This window comes from Erinaceus europaeus, chromosome 14 (assembly GCF_950295315.1).
Source record: "Erinaceus europaeus chromosome 14, mEriEur2.1, whole genome shotgun sequence".
Taxonomy (NCBI): Eukaryota; Metazoa; Chordata; class Mammalia; order Eulipotyphla; family Erinaceidae; genus Erinaceus; species Erinaceus europaeus.
Window position 1 is genome coordinate 79,132,601 of NC_080175.1, and position 10,880 is coordinate 79,143,480.

The 10,880-nt window shown below is 49.5% G+C and overlaps 1 pseudogene; it reads left to right on the plus strand.

Moving 5' to 3' along the window:
• Positions 1-880: 880 nt before the first annotated feature.
• Positions 881-9,329, plus strand: LOC103123399 (5-hydroxytryptamine receptor 3C-like; annotated as a pseudogene).
• The last annotated feature ends 1,551 nt before the right edge of the window (positions 9,330-10,880 follow it).

Consider the following 10,880-nt stretch of genomic DNA (forward strand, 5'->3'; position numbering starts at 1 on the left):
TACCGCCCGACTCCCTGCATAACCATTATGCTACCTATCCCCACTCAAGGACAGAGAAAAATTGAGAGAGAAGGGGGAGATAGAGGAGTGAGACAGAGAGACACCTCTAGATCTGCTTCATCATTAGCTGGAATTGTTTACGATAATGCGTGACACTACCAACAACACAAAGATGTTGACAATAGTTCTTTGGTCTTAAACTCTTGTTTTCTATTATGCATGGGATAGAGCAGATAGGGCATTGTTTGGGGTTTGGGGATGGGAGAATGAATCAAAAAGAGTGGAGGGGGCTGATTGGTGCACACCCACTTGAGTTGTACACATTACCATGTACAAGGAGGGTTCAAGGTCCCACTTCCTCCTGCTGGAAAGACACTTCAGGAGCAATGAAGCAGAATAAAAGACTGGAAAGAGGAAATCTGGCTCGGTGCTGCTGGGAAAATACAGGCAACAGATGATGGAAGTATACAACATACTTTATAGTTTGTAACAATCCTTAATGAATGCCTAAGCAGACTGCTAGATCCTGCCACCTGGCCAAATCTGTAGATTCCCTGGACGGAGAGTCTAATTCATTTCCCCAGCTCACTCTCTCTTACTGAGGCAAGTTATTTTAATACTGATATCAATCCAAAGTTGTCAGACAGGATGCCTCACCCCTAGTCCCGGCCCAGCTTCCTTCCCACCTGGAGCCCAGAAGGCATACCTGGACAGGGCAAAGCAGGGCGTCTGCTGTGACCTCTGGGACACAGCCAGCCTGTCGCCAGGGAGTGACCATTGTTGGAACAGTATTCAAAACCAACGTGTGGTCCAAGCTTCTTTAAGCTCAAGGGTTTGGGGGCTCTGGATGCGTCTCCAGAGAAGAGTCTAGAAGAGGAGAATGAGCAGGGTGTGCCCCGCAAAGGGAGCTCTCCACCTCTGCCTCACTGTCGGTCTTTTACTTCAAGGTAAGAGGGGCAGCATTAGGGAAGACAGAAGTGAGCAGCTGAAGTCTTCTAGAACCTTCCTTGGAGCACCAGGGGACATCCAAAATTACATGTTAAATACCTCTCCCCTAACATCAAAGCCTTAATTTCCTTTTGGTGGCACGTCCCTGACAGAAGTGGTAATAGCAGTGCCACTGATGAAGACACAGAGTCTTTCTTCCTGCCAGCACAGGGACCTACCCAATGCTCTCATTTCACCACCTCTCCAAACCCCCCCAACCCTTCCAACACTCCTTCAATTCTTCTTTTTGCCTTTGTCCTTTGAGAAGGCACCTACTAGAAGAGTCACTACTAACTTTAAACATGCCCTGAAGGAGAAAAAAACAATAACACAGAAGCAGGACAGGAGCCTATCTGAGGTAGAAAGGAGAGGACACTTTGCATCCTTGAAGCTCTATCCCTTCCCAATCCAGGCGCATACCTTAAATACCACAGCGGGGAAAGATAGAGCAGTAAAGGAGCCAACAGAAGAAAAGGTTTCACAGAGAGGGCAGTGGGGCAGAGGCTCTGCCTGGGACTGCTGTGGACAAGAGGCATCACTTGCACAGTCCTTGCTGTGTGTGTTGACACATATGGTCTATGCTCAGTGATCCACCTACCTGATGAGTCCAGTGCTGGCAACCAACCTTCATTTGAGGAGGGCAAAGACAAGTGCTTCATACCAAGGTAAGCACCCATTCAAAATGCCTTCCACAGGTCTGGTGAAATAACTCACTTTGACAGTGAACTCTTTTGCCACGTATTTGACCCAGGTTTGAGACCAACTCCCACTTCGTTGAAAAAGCTTTGGTGCCGTGGTGTCTCTCTCTCTCTCTTTATTTATTTGATAGAGACAGTCTGAAATTAAGAAGAAGGTGTACTAGAGAGGAAGAGAGACAGAGAGGCACCTGCAACACTGCTTTACCACTTGCAAAGCTTTCCCCCTGCAGGTGGGGACTGGGGGCTCAAATCTGGGTGCTTGCACATTGTAACATGTGCGCTCAGCCAGGTGCGCCACCACCCAGCCTTTCTCCCTCTCTCTTTCTCTATCTTCTGCCTCTTTCAAAAATAAAGTAAGATGCCTTCTGCATTACTACATGCTTTCATATCTACAGGTACAGTTGTCACTTATCCTCTTGAAATATCAGTGCTTGACTGGAATAAGCAGAAGTCCCTGAGAACAAGGAAGAGAAATACATTAGAGCAGATGTCTGTAAATTTTAGGGACCCAAGAGGCATGTGGTGGATACACCAGAGGATCCTCTGAAGTGCTCTCTCTACACCAGGGCTAAGTTTGCATAAAGATTTAGGCAGGCTTTGCATGAGGTTGGAACAAAGGGGTTGAAGACAGAGTACTGATTCAGCTCACCACAACAGCTTCTGCCATTTGCCTAGCAGGCTGGTCAGCCCTCTTCGGTCCTGGCAGGAAGAGCTTTGGGGAGTCTTGGCTCAAGATAGAGGGCCTCACCTGCTTCCCGTTTCCTTTCACCACAGAGAGGCCCCCTCTCTCAGGGTCTCTGCTTTCCATAGGCCAAGAGAACACTTTCACCATCAACTGCTCTGGCTTCAACCAGCATGGGGTGGACCCTGCAGCCTTCCAAGCTGTGTTTGACAGGAAGGCCTTCTGTCCAGTCACCAACTTCAGTGTCCCAACTTATGTCAGCATCTCCTTCACCCTGTTGGCCATCTTGGAAGTGGTGAGGCCCATCTCCTATAGCTTCTGACAGGGAGCTGGGAGACTCTTCCCTGGCAGCCACTCACTATCCCAATTCAAGGGAGAGTAGTAGGTGCCCTGAATGGATTTTGTACAAATTAGAGGATTTTCCTATGAGGTGAGGAGGCACAAAGCAAACTGCAGTGATATTGCTCCAAGAAGGATTTGTTTTTGAGCTCTGTGCTTTCTAGAATGTTCTAGAAATATTTGGTTTCTGTGTCGGTCCAAAACTGTATGCTCTTTGGATTAAAGGGAAAACAAACAAGCACAGACACTCCAACCTGTAGAACTATGTCTGGCACAATGAATGAGTCAGTAGTGGTAAGAGTGTGAGGTGGGTAGAGGATGCTTGTTCTTGAAGTAGCTAAGCCTACATGGGGATTTCTTTCCCAGGATGCACAGCTCCAGCTTCTGACATCATTCCTGTGGATGAATTTGGTAAGGCAGAGCCAGCTATTCCCAGCCTGCTCCCATTTACAAGTTTAAATGTGAGGAGTAGCTTCAAGGTTTGCCAATTCAAACTTCCACCCAATGTATAAATCTCCTTGGGACCAAATAACTTAGTGCAGCTGGAGAGTGGCTTTCAAGATAGACATCTTCCAGGGGCAGCTTAGGGAACCAAAAATGGTGAGCCAAGAAAATGGCCAAATGGGTGCAGGCCAACATGTTGGTATGTGTAGCAGCCTGGGAGGTGGTACAATAGCTAGAGCTTTGAACTTGAAAGAATGAGGTCTTCAGTCATTACCAGGCATTACATATGGCAGACTGAAATGGTGATATATCATATACATACATATATATATATATATATATATATATATATATATATATATATATATATATCTGTTATGGTAATAAAGATTTTTTTTCAAAATATTTTTTATTTATTATTGGATAGAGACAGTGAGAAATTGAGAGGGGAGGGGGAGATAGTGAGGGAGAGAGACAGAGAGACACCTGCAGCCTGGCTTCACCACTCATGAAACTTTCCCCCTGAAGGTGGGGACCAGGGGCTTGAACTTGGGTCCCTGCATACTATAACTAGGTATGCCACTGCCTGGCCCCCTGATAAAGAAATCTTAAAGAAAGAAAAAGAGAAATAAAAGAAGGAAGGAAGAAAAATATTTAAGGGGGGCAAGTGGTGGCACATCTAGTTGAGTATACACATTCTCATGCACACAGACCCGAGTTCAAGCCCCTGCTCCCCACCTGCATCGGGGAAGCTTCACAAGTGGTGAAGCAGGTCTGCAGTGTCTCTCTTTCTCTCTCCTTCTCTATCTCCCCCTCTCTTCTCAATTTCTCTCTGTCCTATCAAATAAAATAGAAAAAAATATTTAAAAATATATTGGTGTGTTTCTGAGGCTAAGAGGTTAGGAGATATTTCAGATCTGTCAGGGTAAACACAAGGTCATGTTGACAGCTGACAAGTTAAAAAGGGGGACAGGCCACAGTCTTTGGGCACTTGAGAAAGCTAGAGAATCAGTTCAAAAGAGAACAGGAGCAGAGAGGACAGGCTGTCTGGCCAAGCTCCACCATCACCTGCCTCTGATCGCACGGCCAGGCTGCAGATGTGGGACAACCCGTTCATCAGCTGGAACCCGGACGACTGCAGCCAGGTCATGGAGCTCAGTGTCTCAGCTGAAAACCTGTGGCTCCCAGACACCTTCATTGTGGAATCGTAAGTATCAGGGGTGAGGGTGGGGGAACCAGCTGGAAAACCCTCTGCAAAGAGCAGCCCTGGGTCAGAGCAGGCTATGGGGATATCAAAGGACTCAGACAGGGTAGCTCAGGAAATGGTTCATCTGGTAAAATGTTGGACTCACATGTCTGGGGTTCCCAGTTCAAGTCCTGAATATATCAGAATGGTGCTCTAGTCTCGATCCCTCATATAAAACTCTCTTTTAATATAAATGTAGTAAATAAAATTAATCTTTAAAAAAATATTGAGGGGGTTGTGCAGTGGAGCACCCAGTTAAGCACAGACACTGTCATGCCGAAGGACCCGGGGTTCAAGTCCCTGCTCTCCACCTGCGGGGGGTAGGGTGGGAGCTTCACAAGCGCTGAAGCAGGTCTACAAGTGTATTTCTTTCTCTCTCCCTCCCCACCTCACCTCAATTTCTCTCTGTCCTATTCAGTAAAACATAGAAAGGAAGAAAGAGTGGAGGGGAATGGCTGCCGGGAGCAGTGGATTCATAGTGCTGACACTGAGCCCCCAGCGATAACCCTGGTGGCAATAAAAATAAATAAATAAAAATGTTGAGAGTTCAGGAGATGGAATATCCACCGGAGCCCCTCTGCTCCCCACATGCAGGGGAGATGCTTCATGAGCAGTAGTGCAGGTCTGAGGTGTCTATCTCCTTATCCCCCTCTTCAAATTCTCTCAGTCCTACCAAATAGAGAGAGATTTAAACAGGAGCATAGTTTCAGTTAACTGAACCCCACAAAACACTACGAGGAGCAGAAGAGACAATATAAAGTTCTGTGAAAAACAAACAAACAAAAAGCCAGGGGAGAATAGAACAGGAGGACGTGGGAAGGGAAGGACACAGAGGGCAGCCAGGGCGGGTCATCCCCACCACAGCTTCCACACACACATACACACACAGTATATGCACCGGCCACCCCGAGGTCTCACCGCCTATGTCAGCAGCAGAGGGCGCATCACCTATGACCTGCCAGTGTGGGTGACCAGCATCTGCAGCCTGGACATCTTCTACTTCCCCTTCGACCAGCAGAACTGCACCCTCACCTTCAGCTCCTTCCTCTACACGGGTGAGTGAGGCTGTGTGAGGCTGGGAGAAAGCTCTCTCCATGTTGCTGAGGTTGTCAGGGACGTGCTTATGTGGGTGTTCCTCCACTCTGAAGGCCCGCTAGGTTTTTTCAGAAATACCAGTGACTGTGTGAGACACCACAGATCTGATCTCATTGCCCCAGGAGTGGCCCAGGCTCTGCTAGTTTCCACTTCTCCCCAGGTGCTGCTGACTAGTGCGCAGGCCTGGTTGAGAACCGGCACCGGAATGCTTCAGTAGAGTCAGAGAAAAAGAACAGAAGAACTGCTGCTCTGGGTCTGAGAGGGTCCGTGCACGCCTGCTCCTTTCAGCTCAAACCTTCCACCTTTGACATCTTACACATTAAGGCGGTCACCAAGCCAGAGTCAGACCTGGGTAGTCAGCATAAGGGGCATGCATGGACTTAGGAAAGTGAGTCATTAACTCGGACTCCACTCTCATTGAGGAAATGGGGAAGGGAGGAAGAAAGTAAGATGGACTGCAAAGGGTCTTGACTCATACTTGAGTCACAGCTCAAACTCTCCTGGCAACTCGGACTCATTCTTGATCCTAGTGGGAAGCCAATGAATGCCACAGTCCACATGCTAGGAAACTGCTGCCCTGCAGCCGCTTCTGAAGAAACTGGGGTCTGTCCCTTTATAAAAAGCAGAGAAGGAAGTCGGGCGGTAGCGCAGCGGGTTAAGCGTAGGTGGCGCAAAGCACAAGGACCAGCGTAAGGATCCCGGTTCAAGCCCCCAGCAACTCCCCACCTGCAGGGGGGTTGCTTCACAAGCAGTGAAGTAGGTCTGCAGGTGTCTATCTTTCTCTCCCCCCTCTGTCTTCCTCTCCTGTCTCCATTTCTCTCCCTCCTATCCTACAACAATAAAACAATAAGGGCAACAAAAGGGAATAAATAAATAAATAAAAATTCTTAAAAAAATTAAAAAATAAGTAAAAAGCAGAGAGGAGGAGTGGGTGGGAGGTGGTGCACCTGGTTGAGAAAGCTCCGTTGCAGGCACAGGGTCCAGATTCAAACCTCCCTGGGGAGGGGGGCTCACAAGTGCTAGAGCAGGGCCACAGGTGCCTCTCTGTCCCCCCTTCCCTCTCAACGTCTGCCTCTATAAAAATGAAATAAAGGGAACCGGGTGGTGGCACACCTGGTTAAGCGCATATGTTACAATGCTCTAGGACCCAGGTTCAAGCCCCCAGTCCCCACCTGCAGGGGAAAACTTTGCAAGTGGTGAAGTAGTGCTGCAGGTGTCTCTCTGCCTCCCCCTTCCTTCTCGATTACTGGCTGTCTCTATCCAATAAATAAATTAATTAATTAAAATAAAAATATTAAAATTAAAGACATTGATCGAATATGTTTTTAAAAATAAAATAGAAAGAGAGAGGAAAGTGTGATGGTGGAGCTCAGAGAGGGGAGGAATGAATGTGCAGGCAGGAAGCTGGGGAACACTGTGGCCTGAGGCTCTGGCGCTCTGTACAGTGGACAGCATGCAGCTGGGCATGAACAAGGACGTGGGGGAGATCTCAGACACCTCCCAAAACGCCATTCAGACCCAGGGAGAGTGGTTACTGCTGGGCATCCACAAGGCCACACCCAAGATGACGGTGGGCAGGAATGTCTACGACCAGATCATGTTTCACATGAGTCCAAAGGTCCCTCCACCTTTTGCAGCTTTGAGATTTCCCTCTTGCCAAATGGAAGTCCCCTTCCCTACCCCCCCCCCCCCAGCTCTCTGGAATGTGGACATGAAGCTGCAGGGTTTAAAGCATCTGCCCCCACCCCATTTTGCCTAAATGCCCTGAAGAATGGCTTCTGGTTCAAGTTCCTCTCCCAGCGATGCCCCTCTTCCTGCCCTTTAGAGAGGAGCAGCTGCCTGGGTACTGTAAGCACCTACTGCTCAGTTCAGAGCCACCAGCTACGTAGCTGATGGTCCAAAGGGTCCCTTTCATCCCATAAAAGTCTGAGTCGTTGTGTCCCCAGAAGTGAGACTCAAATGAAGATCAGACAGGTATTTGGGAACTTTCTGTAGAGGACGCAATTAATGACACGTGTTTCTTTTCTTTTTTTTTTTTTTGTTTGTTTAATTTATAAAATGGAAACACTGACAAGTCCATAGGATAAGAGGGGTACAATTCCACACAAATTCCACCACCAGAACTCCGTATTCAATCCCTTCCCTTGACAGCTTTCCTATTCTTTAACCCTCTCTTGACACCACCTCCCACTGTCAGCCTGAAGCACAGCAACCAGAGTATCAAGTGCACACACTGAGTCCTTGGCTGTGGTTTCTTTGACACACTCCCCCCATGCTCCCCACCTGCAGGCACAGGCCCAGCCTCTACGTCCTCAACCTCCTGGTGCCCAGCGGCTTCCTGGTGGCCATCGACGCCCTCAGCTTCTACCTGCCGGCTGCAAATGACAACCGCGCCCCGTTCAAGATCACCCTGCTGCTGGGCTACAACGTCTTCCTGCTCATGATGAACGACCTGCTGCCCGACACAGGGACCCCCCTCATCAGTATGGGCCGTCTTCCACCCCACACCACCCCCACTGTTGGAAAAAAAAAATAAAGAAGAGAAAAAGAAAAGAAAAGAAAAGGGAAGAAAAAAGAAAATAGGAGTCAGGGTGGACAAAAAGAAAAGCTAGACCTGCTGAGGCAGAAAGGCAGAAGAAAAGCCATCTTAGAAAGGCTTCCCTGGGGGCCGGATTAGTGCACCTGGCTAAATGCACATGTTACTATGCACAAGGACCCAGGTTCAAGCCTCTGGTCTTTGCCTGCAGGGAGAGGCTTCCCAAGTGGCGAAGTAGTGACACAGTCATCTCTCAGTCTCTCTCCCTGTCTATATCACCTTTCCCTCTCAATTTTTCTCTGTCTCTATCAAATAAATAAATAAGATGTTTTTGTTTTAATATTAGAAAGAAAATAAAGGAGAGAGAGAGAGAGAGAGTAAGGAAAGAAGGTGAGTCACCCACTCTCTGGAGACTGGATGACTTGGCTGAAGAATGCGTCCCCTGATATAGGATGCCCTGAGTTCCATCCCTGGCACCTAATGAAAGAAGGAAATGGTGCTCTCCTCTCACTCCCTTTGTTCAAGAGGTGGGCTCTCTGGCTGCCCAGGAGCTGACAGAGTACATGGAGGACTGGGCCCTCAGGTATGACATCGTAAGAACAGTTCCCAGCAATGCACATGTCAGAGTAGTTTTGTTTTTTTTTTTAAAGTGGGCTTTTGTCTTGGACAGGAAAAGGGGCCTAGTGGTCCTTTTGCACCTGCCCCACTCAGGCCAGTCCTGCCCTCCCCCCCAAGTGTGTACTTTGCCCTGTGTCTGGCCCTGATGGTGGCCAGTCTGCTGGAGACCATCTTCATCACCTACCTGCTGCACGTGGCCACCACCCAGCCCCCACCCGTGCCCCCCTGGCTCCACATCCTGCTGCTCTGTGCCCCCCGTCCAGCCAACTGCTGCCCCACACTGCCCTACAAGCCAGCCCAGGGCCCCCACCTGCCCCCCGCCCAGCAGCCTGGTAAGGAAGTGGGCATTGCCCACACTCTCCCTCTGTGTGTCCGACCCAAGTCCCCCAGGCCCCATCCTGCCCTCCCTGCCCCCTTCCTACTGTGTGGCTGAACCTCTCTATCCTCTCCACAGGCCTGAAGGAGCCAGCGAAGCCAGTGGGGACAGCACCCAGTCCCCAGGAGACAGAGCTCAGGGGGAGCCCTGGCTCGGCAGGGACCCCTCAGGAAGATGGGGCGCAGAAGCAGCACTTGGTGGAGCTGTGGGTACAGTTCAGTCACCTAATGGACACCCTGCTCTTCCGCCTCTACCTGCTCTTCCTGGCCACCTCCCTGCTCACTGTCATTGTCCTCTGGAGCACCTAGGCCGATTCCCCTGACACCCACCTCTTTGCAGAACTCTCTTGGGATTCCTCCTGGCCTCAAAGCAGCCAGGCTCAGGCTTCTTTCTGAATCTCTCCATTCACCCCAGTGATGCTCCATTCACACCTTCTTCTGAGTTACCCCACAACTCAAACCCAACCCTCTCTAGCTGATCCACCACAGCCACAGGGCACAGCCAGCCATGCAGTTTAAGAGATCCTTAGCCACACTGGATTCTGCCTCCCTCTCATCCAGCAGTCAGTGGGGTCTCTCCTGGAATGCGTCCTCCAAAAGCTACTTTCCAGGGAGCAATGCATCTTTCTGACAGGTGCAGACAGACATTGAGATGGAGAGTGCCCTAGTAGAAGCTCTGACACTTCCCTCAAACAGGCATCATCTGATCTGATGCTGAGTCTTTGAGACTCCTACAGGTCTTCAAAGGGTGGGAAGGTAAATTCACTTGCAAGAAATGACTGTAAAGGATTTTCAAATGAGAAGTGTACCTTCATCAACCCTTCCCAAGCCCTTTTCCTTGACCTCTTTCACCCTGGAATTGCTCTTTGAATAAGTAAAGCAATGTGTCATTTTTTAAGATTCTGACAGGTCCCTCTGATTTCACAACATCATAAGGGCCTCTCTGAGCATGCATGCTTGGAGGACGGTCAGAATGACTGCCTAAGGACCTGGTTAAAGAGCCTCTCTGAGCATGCTTGGAGGACGGTCAGAATGACTGCCTAAGGACCTGGTTAAAGGGCCTCTCTGAGCATGCTTGGAGGATGGTCAGAATGACTGCCTAAGAACCTTGGTTAAAGGGCCTCTCTGAGCATGCTTGGAGGACGGTCAGAATGACTGCCTAAGGACCTAGTTAAAGGGCCTCTCTGAGCATGCTTGCAGGACGGTCAGAATGACTGCCTAAGGACCTGGTTAAAGGGCCTCTCTGAGCATGCTTGGAGGATGGTCAGAATGACTGCCTAAGAACCTTGGTTAAAGGGCCTCTCTGAGCATGCTTGGAGGACGGTCAGAATGACTGCCTAAGGACCTAGTTAAAGGGCCTCTCTGAGCATGCTTGCAGGACGGTCAGAATGACTGCCTAAGGACCTGGTTAAAGGGCCTCTCTGAGCATGCTTGCAGGACGGTCAGAATGACTGCCTAAGAACCTTGGTTAAAGGGCTTCTCTGAGCATGCTTGGAGGACGGTCAGAATGACTGCCTAAGGACCTGGTTAAAGGGCCTCTCTGAGCATGCTTGGAGGATGGTCAGAATGACTGCCTAAGAACCTTGGTTAAAGGGCCTCTCTGAGCATGCTTGGAGGATAGTCAGAATGACTGCCTAAGAACCTTGGTTAAAGGGCCTCTCTGAGCATGCTTGGAGGACGGTCAGAATGACTGCCTAAGGACCTTGGTTAAAGGGCTTCTCTGAGCATGCTTGGAGTGCCAGGATAGCCTGAGGGTACTTCTTCCCGAGCTAGTGCTCTCTGGCTTGGAGAGAACTCAACTGGAGCCGATCTAGGCTGCTTCGTGGGAGAGGGATCAGGAACTCGTGCCGCACTAACTTC